This window comes from Micromys minutus, assembly GCF_963924665.1.
Source record: "Micromys minutus genome assembly, chromosome: 18".
Lineage (NCBI taxonomy): Eukaryota > Metazoa > Chordata > Mammalia > Rodentia > Muridae > Micromys > Micromys minutus.
The window spans coordinates 23,425,881-23,439,563 of record NC_137953.1 but is presented as its reverse complement, the minus strand read 5'-3'; the positions used below and the strand labels follow the sequence as shown (position 1 = coordinate 23,439,563).

The window sequence follows — 13,683 nt, the reverse complement described above, 5'->3', positions numbered from 1 at the left end:
AAAAAAAGCAAGAGAATGAATAAACATTTAAATTGTTTGAACTTGTAAAGACTATTGACTTGTGTTTTATATTGTCATATTTATTACAATCTTGGGGATGTTTTAAAAAAAAGAAGGAAAAGTTATGGGTCAGTGTCTGGGCTATCTTGTTAGCAACTTGCCACAAGCTAGGATCATCTGAGAAGAGGGACTCTCAGTTGGGAAAGAAAGCTTCCTTAAGATTTGGCTGTAGGCTAACATGTAAGGCATTCTCTTTATTAGTGATCTATGGGGTGGGCCCAGCCCATTGCAGGTGGGAGACACTCCTGGGCTGGTGGTGGTCCTGGGTTCCATAAAACAAACTAACTCTGCAAGCCGTGATCCAGCCAGGTAAGCAGCACTCCTCCGTGGCCTCTGTATCAGATCCTGTTTGCGTTCTGCCCTGACTGCTTCCAATAATTGACCATGGTGTATAAAAGTGCAGAACAAACTCTTTTCTCATCAAGTTGCTTTTTGGTCATGGTGTTTCATCAAAGCAATATAAACTTCGGTCATAGCGGTGCTCGGGATTACCTGGATTTAGGAAATATCACCCTCGTGAGAGACGAATTTGGTGTCTCCCAGTTTATGTGTCTTTTTTTCCCCTATGGCGTTCTGTACATCCACCTAAGAGAAGCCCCCAACTTCTAGCATAGGATCCTTCCATTTTTGGCAGCCACCTGATAGGTAAAGTTCCCAAACAAAAAGGGAACAGGATAATTTTAGAAGCAGAACCCCCCCGCCCCTCATCACCACACCCCATCCCCTTAAATCCTGGGAGAATCCACACAAAGTCCGGCCTGTCACGATTATAACAGTAATTTGCCTAAATTGCATCTTCGGTATCTTGTGGTTCCCCCAAGTTCACAGGGGTGAAGATTTCCCTGAGTAGATTTTCTTTCGAGGCCTCTGATGATATGGCTGCGACTCGCCTGTACTCTGACCCGGGCTCTCAGCCCTAGGCCAGCTCCTGGGTAGCGGCTCACGGGATCGGCTTCCCCTGCGTGCGAGCTGCGGGGCGGCGCGAGCTGACGTCACCGCGGCGGAGCCTCCGGGCGCCTGTGCGGGGCGGGCAGACGCTCCTGGCGGGCGAGCGCGTGCAGGTCGGTGTGCGAGTCTGGGCGGCAGCGGCGGCTGCTCCACCCAGGACGGCGAGGTGAGCGAGCGGAGCGCGGGGAAGCCCGGGGGAGCGAGTGCGAGCGCGGCGTGGGCGGGCGGGCGAGCGGCCCCGCGGGGAGGGGACCGCATGGTGTGGGTTGTGACAGTGAGAAGGAGACAAGAACTGACAGTTAAGTCATTTCTCCAGAAACTTGTGCGGTGTGGTGATAACGGGAGGATAAAGTCCAAGCCTATTTACCCCAAGTGTTTGGAAAAGATGAGTGATCTTGGATGGATAGAGTAAACTGGCTGAGAGTCCGCGCAGCAGTGGAGAAGTTTTCAGGGGGACTGAACAGCCTGTTCTTAACAGCCCACCCCACCCCCGGGCCTAAAGTTTGTCAGTTATAGGTGGATTGTTACTTACTGGGCTCTCTTTCCAACCTTTCTGTGGAGAGTTGAACCTTACTTTTATTGTTATTTTTTTGCCTTTGTCCTTACAGTTTGTTCTTTGACTGTTGCATGCGTGGATGAAATGAATTCTGATAACCCTTTTCCGTTTTCTACTTTCATTTATCTATTTATTCGTTCGTTTGTTTATTTATTAATTTTCGGCTGGAGGGGGTGTCTTTCTATGACTCCAAGGCTAGCTAACAGGTCCAACTCAAACAATTCTCTTGGCTCAGCTGATTCAGCTGGGACTCTTCTGGGGTACCATCATACCAAGCTATTGAGTTTTAATAATTAACTTTAAAAATGGACCTGCTTATCACTGTAGCTCCTAAACTAATGCTGAAAAGTTTTCTGTGGATAGTTGAGTCTTACTTTTATCGTTACTTTTTGCCTTTGCCTTACAGTCATTTCTCATTCACTGGGAAGTCGCGGAGAGTTTTTTGAGCTCATAATTCATTTACTTACAAAGATGAAGCTTATAGGGAATTACTCAAAAGGTGCTAGTGTACCAGTTATTTAAAAATGGACCTGAGTGGATGTGGGTTGACCAAGATTATTTCTCCAACTCCAGCGACAGTTAATCTCAGTGGTATGTGCATTTTTCTCAGGAAGAGGGAAGGTAATCTTGGTGACTTGCCTCTGAAGATATTTCAGGTGACTGTTCTTTAAAGACGAAGACTCCCAGAGGCACTGTGGCCATAACTGTCCTTACTGGTTCCTGGCCCATCATGATTAACCTGGAAGGAAGAAGGCATAGGAAGTAAGGGACAGCTGTTATTTTGAAAGAAGAAGACATTTTCCCTTTCCAGGAATCATTCTGTTAGTTTGACTTCACTCTTCAGATCTCTGGAACAGTTACAAGGAGTGGGCTTTCGAGTGCAAGCATGTCTCACAGCTACTCACAGCTACTCTCATGCTCAAACTCAAGCTACGAGGTAGGCAGTTTAACCTCGTGTTCGTAGGGAAGGAAATCTACGGTTCCCAGAAGAAAAGGACTACTGAACTTGTGTTCACCAAGGCTGTCTCTTCCTTTTAGCTTCCTGTTTCTCCTCCCATTCTTTCCCATCATCCTCTTTCTCCTCTCCCCTCTGCCTAAGCTGTGTGTGTTGGGGAGGGGGAGAGGGCAGAGGACAAGCTCAGGTGTCCAGTCTCAGGTCATCCACCCATCACGTGGTTTTTCCAGAGCATCCCGCACTATAGTCTGGAGCTCACCAGGTAGGCTTGTGACTTATCAGCTAAGCCCCAGGGACTCTCCTGTCTGCCCCCTGTCTGCCTGCTGCTGCCTCAGTAGCGTGCAGATAACCACTCAGGTCTTAATGTTTGCAAGGACTCCACTGACAGAGCTATCTCCTTGGTCCCTGAATGTATATTTTCTATACATCCTACGAGTCCTTAGAGTAGCCCCACTATAAAGGGATGTAGGAAAAATAGGAGAAAATATGAGCTGATAAGAAAATGCAGATTGAACTTGGGTCTACAAACTATATAATTCCTTTCTTACCATTTAATAAGTCACTTCACATCTATGGGACAATTTCTTCATGCAACTAGGGAACAAGGAATTTGTTAACATGGTCCATATTTTATTGAGGAACCCTGAATGGGTTCTAGTATGGTTCAGTTGGAGTCCCAGGAAAGTAGTACTGTGAACGTAGTATTGTCACTGGAAATGCTGAGTGGTTTGATTGTTTAAGCTTTTGTATTATGTAAATATTAAGCAAATGGGAGTCATGACCTGAAAAGCATTTAAAGTGCTAGGGACCCAATTCTAGGACGTCAGTTGTTCATATCCTCTCTCTCCAAGTCAAGTTCATCGTTGTGAGGCACACAGAAGTCAACACATTGTTCTAAACATGTAAAATACTGCATGTGTCTGTAAATAGCGGTATGAAATACTATATTAAGTAGAATTAAATAGAATTGCAGTCAATACTAAACTATTGATAGATTTTTACACTAATTAAAACCTACTGCATGCCTTACCTAAGTCATGTACAGCATATCTTAGTTCATACTATCCACAAGTTACATAGAGCTGGTGGGTGCTCCTGTAGATAACAGAGCTCTAGGAACAGTTCATTGGTACGTGGAAAGAAGTTAACTTAGTCTGGCTTTTTATTGTAAAATTTTTCGTAGTTACAGCTTCTTTTAATAAGTACATTTTGTTTCTAACAATTACTGTTAATGAACACAAAATACAATTGTGCTAGGAGCTGAAATAGAGGAGATCAGACTTCCTCATTATTTCAGTGTGTACCAATACTGTAGAGACCCTGATCTTACCTGTGCACCCTGTGATCTAACTTAGATCTGTAATCTCTCTCTGGGCCTTTGTTCCTGTTCAGTAACATGGAGATGATGTTACTGTGACTCAACACAAAATATATTTGATCTTTGCCTCATCCCAGTCAGAAACACACACACACACACACACACACACACACATTTTTAGTATCTTCTGAGAATTTGTGTCTTTTGTTATTCTTAATAGGTTAGTTTTCAGAGATCCGTCACAGAATTGCACCTTCAACCCCAACCAGAGTGCCTAGTTTGCTCACAGCGCACTTTATGTGAGCCAGGTGACCTAGGGTAGGGCTCTTTGGTAGCCTTAGGATGGGCATGGTCTCAGAAAGGCCTAGTGATGAGAGATTTAAGATATAACTCCACCTGTGGACCTCTGAAAAGGGAGGAAGAAGGCAGGTGGTTCAGCTCTATAAAACTTGTTAATCAGTAATTCCCGGACAGAAAGATTCACTTGTCTGATAAAAGCGTTTGGCACTCAGAGAAGGGGCCATCTCTCAGCTCTGCAGGATAAAAGCTAAAAGCTGTCTTGCTAAGGACCCTGCCTGACATCTCTGTGAGTAGATATTTTTCTTGTCATTCATCCATGTCGTTTATAACAGCTATCTTTTTTTGTTTGCTTTATTTTGTGCTTTTGATCTAGGGTCTAACTGTATGGCTGTGGTTGGCCTGGAACTTGCTATGTAGACCAGGGCTGGCTTTGAACTTTCAGTCCGCTCCCTTCCTCTGCCTCCCAACTGCCAGGATTATAGTTACACACTGTTGTGTTTGGCTATCAATGTTCTTTAACTCTGGTAAACTCAAGTAGAGCGGCTCCCTGCATTTCCACGAACCTGTTTGTGTTTATTCAACACAAGGGGACTATATTCAGCTATAGGAAACATGAATTCTACCCAGTCATTTAGAAGTACAGGTGACGGCCTACTACTTGGATTGATGTCTGAAACAGGGCCTTTCTAATGGGACTGGGCCCTTAGCAGATGGCCAAGTAGATGGAGTTAGAACACAGTTGAATTATTGGACACCAAAACTGGTGTTCACTGGAAAGTTATTTGGTGTATGTACCTGTCTCCAGTCCAGTTACAGACAAGTTTATTTTGTAGGATGGCAGTAGAAGAGAAACACTGTATTTTATATATCCAAATATACCTCCTGTGATAAATACCTCAAGTAACATGTATGCTTGACCCATTATAGAGCAACAAGATACTTCTAGTTAAGATCTGGTTGTGTAACGTGTCACTGCTGAATCTGGTAGTGCAGTTTTAATTCCTCCTGACCTTCAAATCTAAGCCACAAATAGAATGTATTTGGCGGGTGTGGCACTGACTTACACTGTGAGTAAGTAGCCACCTTAGGCTGAGGATCCATTCCACTTTCTGACTACTTCATTTCCCTATTGCATCTATCCAGATCTCCCTTGCCCCAGGAAAATGTGCTCAGTCTTTCCTCAGAGTCCCACTTGTGGAAGCTAATATCCCCAGAGGCCAGGAACACTTTCCACTTTATGAAGAGTTTATTCAAGTGACTTGTGTTTTCAACAAACAACAGTTGCCACTGTTTCCTTAGTTCTTTTCATTCTAAATGTGAAATGATGCAGCAGATGCCTGCGTGACCACCTCTTCCTTGGTCCAGGGTATGCCCTGAGGCTTGGGTGACAGGAGGGGCTCTCAACTGACTCAGTCTCGGTTTCTGATAATCATAAATGTCTGAGATCCAAGAAAAAATGTTAATATTATTGTTTTATAAAATAGTACATTGCAACCATGTAGGCTTGACTGAGTTAACAGGGGATTTGAATTTAAAATAGCGTCATGATCGATGATTATACTTTCAATATAAACATTGGAAAATGATTTTTCTTTTTTCTTTCCTTCTTTCCTTCTTCCTTCCTTCCTTCCTTTCTTTCTTCCTTCCTTTCTTCCTTCCTTCCTTCTTTCCTTCCTTCCTTCCTTCCTTCCTTCCTTCCTTTCTTCCTTTCTTTCTTTTTTACTGGTTCTATTGGGTATATTTATTTATATTTCAAACATTAAAACCTTTCCCAGATTCCCCTTCATATCCCCTATCTCATCACTCTTCCCCCTGCTTCTATGAGGGTGTTCATCCATCTACCCCTGCTGCCTCCCCACCCTGACATTCCCCTACACTGCAGCATTACGCCTTGGCAGGACCAAGGGCTTTCCCTCCCATTGATGCCCAACAAGGCCATCCTCTGCTATATGTGCAGCTGGAGCCATGGGTCTGTCCATGTGCACTCTTTGGATAGTAGTTTAGTCCCAGGGAGCTCTGGTTGGCTGGTATTTTTGTTCTTATGGAGTTGCAAACCCCTTCAACTCCTTCAATCATTACTCTAACTCCTCCATTAGAGTTAGAGAAACCCTGTTCTCAGTTCTATGGTTGGCTGTGAGTATCTGCCTCTGTATTTGTCATGTTCTGGCAGAGCCTCTCAGGAGACAGCTATATCAGGCTCTTGTCAACATGCACTTCTTGGCATCAGCAATATTGTTTGGGTTTGGTGGCTAAATATGGGCTGGATCCCTGAGTGTGACAGTCTCTGGATGGCTTTTCCTTCAATCTCAACTCCAAGCTTTGTATCCATATTTCCTCCTGTGAATATTTTTATTCCCCCTTCTAAGAAGGACTGAAGCATCCACACTTTGGTCATCTTTCTTGAGCTTCATGGGGTCTGTGAATTGTACCTTGGATATTCCAAGCTTTTGTGCTAATATTCACTTACCAATGAGTGCATACCATGGGTGTATTTTTGTGATTGGGTTACCTCATTTAGGATGATAATGTTTAGATCTATCCATTTACCTAAATTTCACGAACTCATTATTTTTAAGAACTGAGTAGCATTCCATTTTGTAAATGTGCCATATTTTCTGTATCTATTCTTCTGTTGAAAGAAATCTCAGTTCTTTTTAGATTCTAGCTGCTATGAAACATGGTGGAGCATGTTTCCTTGTTATAGGTAGGAGCATCTTTTAGGTATATGCCCAGAAGTGGTATAGCTGGGTCCTGACATAGTACTATGTCCATTTTTTTTGTAGGATTGGTAAAGATCTTTTCCAGTTCTGTTGGTTGCTGTTTTGTCCTAATGACAATGTCCTTTGCCTTACAGAAACTTTGCAATTTTATGAGGTCCCATTTGTTGATTCTTGATCTTATAACATAAGCCATCAGAAATTTTCCCCAGTGCCAATGTATTTTAAGTTCTTCCCCACTTTCTCTTCTATTAGTTTAAGCATATCTGGTTTTATGAGGAGGTCCTTGATCTATTTAGACTTGAGCTTTTAACAGGGAGGTAAGTATGGATCGATTTGCATCTTCTCCATGCTGACCACCAGTTGGACCAGCACCTTTTGTTGAAAACGCTGTCTTTTTTTCCACTGGATAGTTTCAGCTCTTTTATCAAAGATCAAGTGACCATAGGTGTGTGGGTTCATTTCTGGATCTTCAATTCTATTTGATTGATCTACCTTCCTGTCTTTGTACAATTACCATACATTTTTTATGATTATTGCTCTGTAATACAGCTTGAGGTTAGGGATGGTGATTCCCAAAACAGTTCTTTTATTGCTGAGAATAGTTTTTGCTGTCCTGAGTTTTTTATTATTCCAAATGAATTTGCAAATAGCTCTGTCTAACTCTGTAAAAGTTGAGTTGGAATTTTGCTTGGAATTGCACTGAATCTGTAGATTGCTTTTGGAAAGATTTTTACTGTGTTGATCCTTCCAATCCATGAGCATGGGAGATCTATCCATCTTCTGAGATCCTCTTCAATTTTGTTCTTCAGAGACTTGACGTTCTTGTCATACAGATCTTTCACTTTTTGTTTATTTTCTTATTTGTCTGAATTTTGAAGCATTACACAAAAGTTACAAGTAAACAACACAGCATCCTAGTCCAGAGGTTCTGGGTGTAACGAACACAGCTGACAGCGGGTCATCCAATGGTAGTGCTGAGCCGAAGTACTGGCCTTTGCACACACTGTTTCTCTTTCTCTTTCCATTGTCTTCTAGGATTCATCTAAATTTGCCACATTATAGTTGACTGCTCTCTATATAGTTTATTCCAGTACACACACACACACACACACACACACACACACACAATTTTATCTATAGTCTTGACACTAAAGAAGATATCAGTTTATTAATGTGTACAGTTCATCTCCTCTGTGTCTGATACTTTCTCATGACCAGATTGATGCCCTGTTTTGGGAGAACAATATGAGGAAAGTGAAGAAAATGTTCTTATAGATCATAATTACATTGAGGAAGTGTTTCACTGTCTCTTTGTTGATGAGTGTATTTGGAGACACACTTGAACTCTGTATATTGTGTTTCTCCTCAAACTTCTGCTTGGTGATTTTGAACCTCATTTGGGAAACACATTGCACTTTATGATTGTTTAGTGCCATGTTTTAAAGGAGTCTCCCTCCCTCCCGAATTTCTAATCTTCTTTTCTCTAAGGAGCAGTTAGCTGTCCCTTTTGTTTACTTACTGAACTGTTTGTGTCAGTACTGACTTGTGCAATTCTACTTTGTTATTTGGTTCTTAACCCCGTGTTTCTGCATTTGATTTGCTACTCAGATTGCCCCAGCTTTTGACACAGTTTGATGCTATGCTATTTTTTATGAATTTACCACTACCATCATTTTTTGAAGCAATTCCTTCTTCTAGTATCATAATCATTTACAGGCTCACTTTTGTGTATCAAACCTGACACTCTGGTTATGTTTATTTAAAATGATACTGAAAACTACGTTTGATTTAGGGACCAGGTATCTTCTGGGTCTCTCTTGTATGTCATTAATAGAATTCAGGGCTGTGCGTGTGCGCTTGCTAATAGGTACTCTCTCCTACTACGTGTGGTCTATGCCCAGACTACTACCACATTCAGCTTCTTACCTTAGATAAGGCCTGACTATAGTCCTCCGTTTGAATTTCCTTTTTTTTTTTTAAATTGAACAACCTTATTTTAAAAAACAAAGATAAATGTACAGATTTTAAAAGCATTTTTGTATAAAAGTATATAAATACACTTTTAACAGTACTTTATTTTTTAAAAGGCTTGATAGTATGCCTTAAAATATTACTAGTTACAATGAGCATAAAGTACATGTAAAATGAGATGTAACCTGGAAATAGTCAAAGTTTTCTTGGTATAAAGATTAAGCATAATGATTTTTATTTATTTATTTTTTTGACTTTTGTTTGTTTTGAACTTTATATAGTCTGTAAGTTGTTCTGGGGTATTAAGAGCTTTCTGGGGTTAGTATCCAATTATCAGTGGCTGCATATTATGTCTGTTCTTTTGTGATTGGGTTACCTCACTCAGGAGGATATTCTCTAGATGTATTCATTTTCTTAAGAATTTCATAAAGTCATTGTTTCTGATAGGTGAGTAGTACTCCATTGTGTAAATATACAAAAATTTCTCTATCCATTCATCTACTGAAGGACATCTGGGGTCTTTCCAGCTTTTGGCTATTATAAATAGGGCTGCTATGAACAATGTGGTGCATGTGTCTTTGTTGAATGTTGGAGCATCTCTGGGGTATATGCCCAGAAGTGGAATAACTGGGTCTTCAGGTAGTACTATGTCCAGTTTTCTGAAAAACCTCCAGACTAATTTCCAGAGTTGTTGTACTAGTTTACAACCCCACCAAGAATGGAGAATTGTTCCTCTTTCTCTGCATCTGCACTAGCATCTGCTGTCATCTGGATTTTTGATCTTAGCTATTCTGACTGGTGTGAGGTGAAATCTCAGGGATGTTTTGATTTGAATTTCCCAGATGGCTAAGGATGTCGAGCACTTCCTTAGATGCTTCTCAGCCATTCGATATTCCTCAATTGAGAACTTTTTGTTTAGCTCCATACCCCATTTTAAATAGGGTTGTTTGATTCTCTGGTGTCTAACTTCTTGAGTTCTTTGTATACCTTGGATATTAGGCCTCTATCAGATGTGTAAAAATCTTTTGCCAATCTATTGGCTGCCGTTTTGTTTGCTTGACCCTATTCTTAGCCTTACAGAAACTTTGCAATCTCATTAAGTCCCATTTGTCGATATTTGACCTTAGAGCACGAGCCATTGGTGTTTGTTCAGGAAATTTTCTCTTGTGCCTATGTGTTCTAAGGTTTTCCCTACTTTCTCTTCTAATAGTTTCAGTGTACCTGGTTTAATGTGAAGATCTTTGACCCACTTGCACTTGAGCTTTTTACAAGGAGATAAGACAGGGTCTATTTTCATTCTTCTGCATGCTGAATGCCACTTGGACCAACACCATTTGTTGAAGAGGCGGTCCTTTTTCCATTGAATGTTTACAGCTCCTTTGTCAAAAATCAAGTGACCATATATGTGAGGGCTCATTTCTGGATCTTCTGTTCTATTCCATTGATCCACATGTCTATCTCTGTACTAGTACCATGCGGTTTTTAACACAATTTCCTTGTAATATAGCTTGAGGTCAGGGATGGTGATTCCCCCAGATGTTTTCTTGTTGTTGAGGATGGATTTTGCTATACTAGGTCTTTTGTTATTCCAGATGAAATTGCACATTGCTCTTTCTAACTCTATGAAGAATTGGGTTGGAATTTTGATGGGGATTACATTGAATTTGTAGATTGCTTTTGGTAAGATGGCCATTTTTACAATGTTGATCCTTCCAATCCATGTGCATGGGAGATCTTTCCATTTTCTGAGATCTTCCTCAATTTCCTTCTTTAGAGACTTGAAGTTCTTGTCATACAGGTCCTTCACTTGCTTAGTTAGAGTCACACCAAGGTATTTCATATTGTTTGTGACTATTGTGAAGGGTATCTTTTCCCTAATTTCTTTTTTCACATGTTTGTCCTTTGAGTAGAGGAAGCCTACTAATTTGTTTGAGTTAATTTTATATCAAGCCATTTTGCTGAACTTGTTTATCAGCTGTAGAAGTTCTCTGGTAGAATTTTTGGGGTCAATTACATACACTATCATGTCATTTGCAAACAGTGATGTTTTTACTTCTTCCTTTCCAATTTGTATCCCTTTGATTTTCTTTGCCATATAATTGCTCCGGCATGGATTTCTAATACTATGTTGAATAGGTAGGGGGAGAGTAGGCAGCCTTGTTTAGTCCCCGATTTTAGTGGGATTGCTTCAAGTTTCTCACCGTTAAGTTTGATGTTGGCTGTTGGTTTGCTGTATATTGCTTTTATTATGCTTAGGTATGGGCCTTGGATTCCTGTTCTTTCCTTTTAACATGACTTTTAACATGAAGGTGTGTTGAATTTTGTCAAATGCTTTCTCAGTATCTAGTGAGATAACCATGTTTTTTTTTGTTTTTTTTTTTTTTTTTTTTTTTTTTGACTCTGTTTATATGGTGGATTACATTGATGGATTTACATATATTAAGCCATCCCTGCATCCCAGGAATGAAGGCTACTTGATCATGGTGAATGATCATTTTGATGTGTTCTTGGATTTGGTTTGCAAAGATTTTGTTGAGTGTTTTTGCATCAATGTTCTTAAGTGAGATTGGTCTAAAGTTCTCTTTTGTTGTAGGGTCTTTGTGTGGTTAAGGAATGAGGGTTATGGTGGCCTGGAAAAATGAGTTAGGTAGTGTTCCATCTGACTTTATGTTGTGGGATAGTTTGGGGAGTATTGGTATTAGGTCATCAATAAATGTCTGATAGAATTCTGCACTGAACCCATATGGACCTGGCCTTTTTTTGGTTGGGAGGTTTTTGATGATAGCTTCTATTTCCTTAGGTGTTATGGTATTATTTAGATGGTTTACCTGGTCCTGGTTTAACTTTAGTATCTTGTATCTGTCTAGAAATACATCCATTTCCTCCAGATTTTCCAGCATTGTTGAGTATAGGCTTTCGTAGTAGGATCTATTGATTTCTAGAATTTCCACAATTTCATTTGTTATGTCTCCACTTTTATTTTTGATTTTGTTAATTTGGATACCCTCTCTTTACCCTCTAATTAATGTGGCTAAGGGTTTATCAATCTTGTTAATTTTCTCAAAGAACCAGCACTTGGTTTCCTGGATTCTTTGAATGATTCTTTTTGTTTCTATTTGGTCAATTTCTTCTCTGAGTTTGATTATTTCTTGTTGTCTATTCCTCTCAGGTGTATCTCCTTCCTTTTGTTCTAGAGCTTTCAGCTGTGCTGTCAAGTTGCCGATGTATGCTGTCTCCAGTTTCTTTTTGTAAGCACTCAGATCTGTGAGTTTTCCTCTCAGTACCACTTTCATTGCATCCCATAGGCTTGGGTATGTTGTGTTTTCATTTTCATTAAATTCTAGAAAATCCTTAATTTCTTTATTTCTTATTTGACCATGCTATCATTTAATAGAGCATTGTTTAGTTTCCATGAGTATATGGGCTTTTTTTTCTTTGTTGTTATTAAAGACCATTCTTAGACCATGGTGATCTGATAGGATGCATGGCAGTATTTCAGTCTTTTGATATCTATTGAGACTTGTGTGGTAACCGATTATATGGTCAGTTTTGGAGAAGGTGCCGTGAGGTACTGAGAAGAAGGTGTATTCTTTTGTTTTAGAATGAAATGTTCTGTAGATATCTATTAATTCCAATTGGTTCATAACCTCTGCTAGTTTCACTGGGTCCTTGTTCAGTTTCTGTTTCCATGATCTGATGAGAGTGGAGTCTTGATGAGAGTGGGGTATTGAGGTCTCCCACTATTATTGTGTGGGGTGCAATGTATTTTTTGAGCTTTAGTAGGGTTTCTTTTATGAATATGGGTGCTCTTGTATTTGGAGCATAGTTTTTAAAGATTGAGAGTTCCTCCTGACAAATTTTCCCTGTAATGAGTAAAAAGTGTACTTCCTTATCTTTTTTGATAACTTTTAGTTGAAAATCTACTTTATTTGATATTAGAATGGCCACTCCAGCTTGCTTCTTGGGGCCGTTTGTTTGCAAGGTTTTTATTCCCAACCTTTTACTCTGAGATAGTGTCTGTCTTTTTCTCTGAGATGAGTTTCCTGTATGTATCAAAATGCTGGATTCTGTTTATTTTTCCAGTCTGATATCCTATGTCTTTTTATTGGGGAATTTAGTCCATTTATGTTAACAGATATTAAGGAATAGTGGTTGCTGTTTCCTGCTATTTTTGCTTTTAGAGGTAGAATTGTGTCTGTGTACCTTTCTTCTTTTGGTTTTCTTGCTTAGGTATTTTCTTGTTTTCACTAGGATGTACTTTCCCACCTTGTATTGTTTTTTTTCTACCTATAATTTGTTGTAGCGCTGCGTTTGTGGTCAGATATTTTGTAAATTTAGTTTTGTCCTGGAATATCTTGGTCTCTTCATCTATGGTGATTAAGAGTTTTGCTGGGTATAGCAGCTTGGGCTGACACTTGTGTTCTCTTAGGATCTGCAACATGTCCGTCCAGGATCTTCTAGCTTTCACAGTCTCTGTTGAGAAGTCGAGTGTGATTCTGATTAGTCTACCTTTATATGTTACATGACCTTTTTCCCCTTACTGCTTTTAATATTCTTTCTTTGCTTTGGACACTGGCTTTTTACTATTATGTGTCAGGAGGAATTTCTTTCCTGTTCCACTCTATTTGGAGTTCTGTAGGCTTCTTTTATGCTCATGGTCATCTCATTCTTAAGGGTAGGGAAGTTTTCTTCTATGATTTTGTTGAAGATATTTACTGTGCCTCTTAGTTGATACTCTTCACCCTCTTCTATTCCTATTATCCTTAGGTTTGGTCTTCTCATTGTGTCCTGGATCTCCTGGATATTTTGAGTTAGGAGCTTTTTGGCTTTTGCATCTTCTCTGACTGTTTTGTCT

General features: G+C 40.0%; 1 protein-coding gene across 2 annotated transcripts in view; it reads left to right on the top strand.

The window, feature by feature from the left end:
- The first annotated feature begins 1,102 nt into the window (after positions 1-1,102).
- The window catches only part of ABCG2 (ATP binding cassette subfamily G member 2 (JR blood group)), a 54,769-nt gene continuing 42,188 nt past the window's right edge, over positions 1,103-13,683 (top strand). For both annotated transcript variants that reach the window (XR_013975420.1, XM_080932498.1), the window contains exon 1: positions 1,103-1,174. The gene's annotated coding sequence lies outside the window, so the exon portion shown is untranslated. The remainder of the gene's footprint in view (positions 1,175-13,683) is intronic.